Below are 7,834 nucleotides of genomic sequence, written 5' to 3'. Positions count from 1 at the left end.
ATATTCGTATATTGTATTTTTTTGGCATGAAAAATATAATACTTATTTAACCAATTTAGATAAAAAAAAAAAAAAAAAAAATTGAGGGACCACTAAATTTAAGATTTATTGTAACATCCCAAATTTTTCAAGTAATTTTCATTAGATTATCTTGAAATATTTTGGCATTATTTTGATAAATTAGGACTAAAGTTTAATTTGGGAGGCAAAATAATTAATTTAAAAGATATTTGTAAAGAATTGAAATTTTAATTCCATTAAGAAAAAATTGGTTTATTTACTTGAGAAAGTGTGAATTTAAATTCATTAAATATTTAGAATGATGTAAATTATCCCAATTAATTGATTGTATATTCCCTTTAATTTTGATTTGGAGCCAAAATTAAGTTAATTGGGGATGTTAATTGGTTTGAGATTAATTTGATAAGAGATTTGAAATTTTTGGATTATTTTGGATAACGATTTGAAAATTAAAAAAAAAAGAAAAGAAAAGAAAAGAATTAGGATTTTAAAAATTAAAATGAATCTGAAATTTAAGAAGAAAAATGAGAAATTGTGGTTTTAAAATTTATCCGCTTTAATTTTGGAGTTTTGATCCAAACTAAAGAAGATATCAATTTAAATTGAGTTGATAAGAGAAATTTGGATCTAAGTTAAATTAATTAGATTATGAAATTTCTAATTTAATTAGTGTGAAATTTTTAATTTAATTAGAATATGGATTCCCAAATTAATTAGATTGTGGATTTTCTAATTAAATAAAATATGGATTTCTCAATTAGAAAATTCTTATTCAAAAAGGAAATATAATTTATATACTACCTTAATTATTTGTTTTAACCTAGATTTCCTAATTAGATAAAGTACATATACAAAAAGAAAATCTAATTTATCTACTACTTCAAGTTATGAAATTCCAAATAATTTAAGATTAAGATTATTTTCCCTCTATAAATACAACCATCAACTTCATTCCAAAGGAGGTTAATTAGAGAGAAAAATCCTTATTACTTTCATATTTCTTTTTAGCTGTTTGTTGTTGTGCATCCATCGGTCACCGTCGCTCACTGAATTTTTATTTGGTGAGAAATAAGACTATGAAATTTTTTGAATTAGTTAAATGTTGGGAATTGTATTTTAAATCCCAAATTATGGTTTATGTGTAGATTTGAATGTTTGAGTGAAGTTTGGAATACATTTGGAGCAAACAAAGTGTTTGGAACATTCATTCAAGTTTTTGTTGGAGATTAATTTTGGAATTTCAATCCGAGGTAAATGACTTTCCACTGGTTCACCTTCGAACCAGTCGTTCCTACCACTTGGACTATTTACTTTAGATTGCTCGGACTGCTTTCTTGAGATTGATAAGACCGAATGGACTAATTATTCTAGACTGTTTGGACCGTTAATTTTTCTAACTGATTAAATTTGCATGATTTAATGATATTGACTGAATGAACTGTTCTCACTATGATGATATGTACAGTTGATTGAGGATATACTAGTAATTTTACCTATAAGATAAACAACTATAAATATAACACAGGGGTTATATGAAAACTGATGCATGCTAAGTTATAGGGTTCTTGTTAGCTTTTCTTATATGAGCAGATATACACATATGACTATATATGTGCACATTTATGATTGATCGTGTACCTTCGGGTTACACACTATGACCAATGTGTGTACCTTCCGGTTACACACTATGATTAATGTGTGTTCCTTCGGGTTCACGTTATGACTAATTCATGTACCTTCAAGATACACACTATGACTTGTGCGTATTCCTTCGAGTTCACGTTACGACTGATTTGTGTACCTTCAGAGACACACTATGACTGATGCAGATCACGTTTATGACTGATATGTAATCCTTCGGGATCACCACGACTGATATAATGGATGTACACCAATGCCTAGATAGACTAGTTAATAGGTTATCTAGAGGGCTCAATAACAGGTCACTTACTAAGTATTGTTATACTCATCCTTTCTCCTTTATGTTTTTCAGGCAATGACAGGAACCAATCGACGAATGATAGGCGGACCCGTGACAGAGCCATATAGGAATAAGAGAAACCGCTTCCGCTCAATTTATGTTTTTTTTGTTAGTCATTTGAATGTCTTGAAACTAGAATTTAATGTCAGACAGAAAATTTAATGTTTTGGATGTTTTCTTTATAAGGAGCTGTTTGAGGCGTTGAGATGATATAGGATGTCTAGAGTTCTGATGTCTGACGAGTTCTGATGTCTGTGTTTGTGGTGTAGAGTTGTGTTGTCTGAGTTCATATGTCTATGTTTGGGTGTGCAGAGTTGTTATATTTGAGTTCATATGTTGTGTTTGTGTGTGCAGAGTTCATATGTTAGTGCTATTTGGCTCAGTCTTTTATACTATAAAATAATTTGCCTGTATGAATACTATTTTTTTTAATCTTATAATTCAAGTATTGTATTAATTCAATTTTTTGTATTAAATTATTGTCTTTTAAATAATTCTTTATTATTGTTATTTACAAAAAAACTCAATCAAAATTTAAGATTAATCGTAAATAGTCAACAAAATACCAATATTTAAAACTACGAAATTTAATTCTAAGCCAGTGATGGATATACAAACTTTTTTCTAAAACATTTTTTCACTTTTTAATACTATATATATATATATAATTTTCAATCATGACTTGAATTTTGAAAAGAATCTTTAAAAGGAAGACAAATAAAAAATAAAATAAATGACTGAAAGTAGTATTTATAAATTTAATTTATAAAAACTATAAAGAATTAAAGGGTTATGAATGGTCGGTGATATTTTAGTGAGGCATTTTTTTTTAAAAAAAAAAAAAGTTTTGCTGTTTGATTTTAGGAATTTTGTTGAGGTTTTTCTCATATATATTCACGGATGAGTTTTCTATAGGGGTTTTATGATGGGCTTTTGAATAGTAGATTTTCAATATTGATGTTGTATAGGAAGAGTTTTTTTTTTTTTTTTTAAAAAAAAAAAAATTTTTGAGAAATTGTGTACAAAGATTTAATTCAAAATTTTGTGATTTTTTTAATAGGCATTAGGCAGATAAATAATTAATATACTAAACAAATAAAAATGAAAACTTGAATGAAATAATTTATAGGTACTAATTTATTAATATACTCTATCATAGGATACTAGAGGAAAAAACGATGTATGTAAATTGAAAGTAAAAAAATGTGTGCATGGAACTAGATTGAAATATCATGGTTTCTTAATAAAATGGATATAGTGGAAAAAAATTACACCTGACGTATAATGAAATAAACTCAAGGAAAAAAATAAAGAAATAAAAACATAAGTGGGTCATAGGAAGGGAGGAGAGAATAACGAGAGTGACGAGAGTGATGATATGAAGTTGGGAGTGGAAAAGCTGAAAGAGTTGTTAAATGAAGGTTACTGTGCACATGTTGAGGGAAGTGAAAAGGGAAGATGGTATATTAGTGAGCTAAACGGTGATATAGAAGCTATATCATCTCCCCACATAGGATAATGGGTTCCCAAGCAGGCTCTAAATGTTTTTCAGGGTCCTGATTAAATGTTTTTATTTATTTAATAAAATGATTTGAAATAGTCATCCCCGTTTTAATAAATTTTTGCTATAACGGTCAAAATATTTTTAATGTAAATATGCATTATGTCGTAACGGTCCTTGTTAGAATACTCGAAAGGTTGGGTCATAACGTTTATTGTAAGGTAAAATACATTTTTGGTCCCTAGATTTTGGGCCTAGTTTTAATTTACTCTCAAAATTTCAAAATGTCACATTTTTATTCCTTGAGATTTGAGATTGATTTCAATTTAGCGGATAGGTTACAAAATCCCATATTTGTATTTCTTAAATTTTGAGTTTGATTTCAATTTAGTCCATAGGTTTCAAAATGCTACAATTTTATTCCATAGATTTTAGTTTTGTTTCAATGTGATTCTTAGGTTTCAAGATTTACACTTTTAACTTCGATTTTTTCACTTAATACTCACTTTAGCATTTAGCGCTAATGTCTATCAATTAATTTAAAATTATTATGAAGTAAAAATTTTAAAATTAATTTTAATAGCGTTAAAAAAATAGTGAAATTTTATTAATTATAATTCTTTTAAATCTTTAAATCAATTATTAAACATTAATGCTAAATACGGAAAAGTGAGTGTTTAGTAAAAATCAAGATTAAAAGTGTAAGTCTTGAATCTAGAGACCAAATTGAAACAAAACTCAAATTTAAAGGGTAAAATTGCAATATTTTGAAAAATAGAAACTAAACTCAAATCTAAAAGGTAAAAGTATAACATTTTGAGATGTATGAATTATATAAAAATTAGATCCAAAATCTAGGAACCAAAATATATTTTTTCCTTTATCGAAAGTACATGAATTAAAACTGGACATTTGAGAAAACTTAAAAAGATATGGACTAAAATAATATTTCAACGAGACTTATTTATTTAAAAAGATCTTCAAAATTAAAACTATAATATAATGAAATAAAATGATAAACACAAACATCGAGTATCTGAAATCTTAAAAATTCAACATCCTCAAGTCATACAAGTAATAAATGCTTTCCTAAGCTACCTTCCCCCTCGACAAAACCCTAACTTACAATTGCAACATTCACCTTATCCATATCCTTAAAAACACATTATTATATGAAAACATCAAATGTTTTTTTAAAAAACAAACAAAAAAAAAAAAAAAACCCAAATAATCAAAACTCTTACGTGTTTGGTTTTGCATAGCTATGACAGATGGGACACCGTAGGAACATAGCAAGTGTTTTTTATGTTGTTGAACTGCAAAGCAAAATGGTGGATATAATTAATTTTTATAAACTATATACCTAGTCAAATGGTCTTTGTTTTAAAGTGTCTTCAAAGTAATTTTATACATGTTTTTGTTTTCCTCTTTGGACACTTGTCATGTGAATGATTATCAATATCTTGTCTCAAATTATCTCAAGAAAATGACCATTTGAATTCTCTTGTTTATAAAAATACTAAAACAAGACATACTAAATGCTTAAAGTGTAATCGTACATATGTTTTCGTATTCTCTAAGTTTTTTTTTTTTTTTTTATATGTAGTTTTCTTATTTATCATAGTTTCTTAGCAAAGATTCTATCTTTAATTTCTCTCGTCAAGATTATGAAGACTTGTAGGGTAAAAGGTCGATGTTCATATCCACCAACCTAAGCCAAGAGACACAAGTCAAAACCCAACAAAAGTGGAGATCTGTATATTCAACCACCCATATGGTTTTTGTGCCTTATTATGATATGGTGGGATTAAAATAATGTTAAAATAAAGAAAGGAAGGAAAAAATGACACATGTAAATTCTTTGAAAAATCGGTTCAAGAGTTGAAAAAACAGCGAAAAATGGGAAGAACCCCTAAACTTAAAAAACCTCTTTTTATAGCCACCATAGACTTTATGTTATTTTTTTTAACCTCTTCACATAAGGTATAATATGCACGTCACATGTATAGTTTCTCAAATTGGGTCCTATAGAGTTTGTATGAAACATATATGTATCACACTTAGTTGTGGTGTGTATTTTTAAGTAAAAGACATGGTAGCTACTACGTATGTTTAATTTAGTATTATGTATTAATAGAGGTATTAGGTATAAATTTTGGTCAAGAAAATCTACTTTAATCTCTTAATATATTAAGTTGGTTCATATTAGAACGTAATAAACCACTCTACGTGTTAAACAAATATTAACATACTATGAGTGAGATTTCAACGTAAAAGTTGATGTATCATATTCGAAATCAGATAGGGTGGATTCATTTATTGCTTACACTGTAAGAATAATGAGAAAGATGAAGACATAGGAATACAAGGACAAGAAGAAGAAAACATAATTGAATCACTCATGTAATTTTACTCATTCCACTCCCATATCGAAAGAAATGAGATAAGAACCAATGATACAATCTTCTTGTATATCAATTTTGCAAACTAATATATGCTCTAATCACTTAGTCAATATCTCAAATCATCGAAATTTGAGTCAGATTGATATGTTTTATTTATTTATTTCATATTTTAATTGTGCGAGAATTGATTGAAGATATATGATTGTTTTACATGCTAGAGAAATTATTTCCTTTTGAATTAGCTTTATAGATTGAGAAGACTTGCCTTTTGAAGTAATGTACATTTTTTTTCAATCCCCTTTTGCATGCTAGTCTATGCAACACACTTCTAATTTCTTAGAGATAGTGGACATGCTAGAATATTTGAATATGTGGTCATAAATTCTTTATATGCTTTGATAATAAATGGGTCCAAAGGTTATCTCATAAATCAAGGGTTTAATATTATATATTTCATGTTAAATCTTGCACGAAATCAACATTTTTTTTAGCTAACTTGAAATGAACTTATTAGTAATGTAATTCAACGGTGAGAAATTTATTACAAGAATGAAATAGTTTAGGCTTGTTCGATGACTATTTGTGTCTCGTTTGATAAAGATTTAGGTACTATTTTGTAACCATTTAGGTCATGTTTAGTAACCATTTGATTTTTTTTTTTTTAAAAAATTAAACTTGTTTCATTCACATTTCTGACAATGATTTGCATCTTTCTTAACTACAATAGTTGAATTCTTAATCAAATTCAAAAAACAAAAATAACTTTTTAAAAGCTATTTTTTTAATTCTTAAAATTTGGCTTGATTTTTTAAACTCCCGGTTAAAAGTAGATAACAAGTGAAGAAATTTAGAGGTAGAAGTAGTATCCATAGACTTACTTTTAAAAGATAAAAACAAAAAACAAAAAACAAAATGGTTATCAAATAAGACCTTAGTTTTTTGTTTTTGTTTTTGAAAATTAGGCCTATTTCATCCACATTTTTACAATGATTTGCATTTTTCTTAAAAACAGTAGTTGAATTCATAGCCAAATTCTAAAAGCAAAATCAACTTTTTGAAAACAACTTTCTTTAGTTCTCAAAATTTGGCTTATTATTATTGGTGAAAAGTAAATAACAAATGAAGAAATTTGGAGGTAAAAGTAGTGTTCATAGACTTAGTTTTAAAAAACAAAAACAAAAAACAAAATGATTAGTAAACAGGACCTTCATTTTTGTTTTTAATTTTAAAAAATTAACTTTATAATTTATAAACACCACATGTACTTTAGATACTTTTTTTGTTTACTTTTAAAACAATATTTAAAAGTCAAGCGATATTTTAAAACTAAAAAAAATAATTTTTGTTTTTAAAATTATTTCAGAATACAAATGTTTGATTAGGAAATATGAAAATCATGATAAAAAAAGTTACAAATAATAATAATAAATGTCAAAACTAAAAACAAAAAAATTAATTAATTTAGGCCATGTTTGGTAACCATTTGGTTTTTTGTTTTTAGTTTTTGAAAATGAAGACTATAAAACAACTTTTTCACCTCAAAATTTTTGTTTTGATAACGACTTTTTGTCCAAATTTTCAAAATCCAAGTCAAATTTTGAAAACTAAAAAAAAATAGTTTTTAAAAACTTATTTTTATTTTGAAAATTTGGATAAGAATTCAACTCTTCTACTTAAGATACAAACCATGAGAAGAAATAGATTTAATTTAAAAAACCAAAAAACAAAAAATGAAATGGTTACCAAACAAAGTCACAGGATTTAAAATCAAAATCAACGTTTTTACCCTCATGCAAGGCCCACTAAGCCTAGTTGCGTGTCTCAATCTTGAGAGTCTAACATGGGGCCTTAATAACTATTTGGTTTTTGAAAATTGTGCTTGTTTTCTCTCAATTTCTTGCAATTGTTTCAATCTTTTCTAGGTAA

This window comes from Benincasa hispida, chromosome 12, assembly GCF_009727055.1.
Source record: "Benincasa hispida cultivar B227 chromosome 12, ASM972705v1, whole genome shotgun sequence".
Taxonomy (NCBI): domain Eukaryota; kingdom Viridiplantae; phylum Streptophyta; class Magnoliopsida; order Cucurbitales; family Cucurbitaceae; genus Benincasa; species Benincasa hispida.
This window is presented reverse-complemented; position numbering follows the sequence as displayed.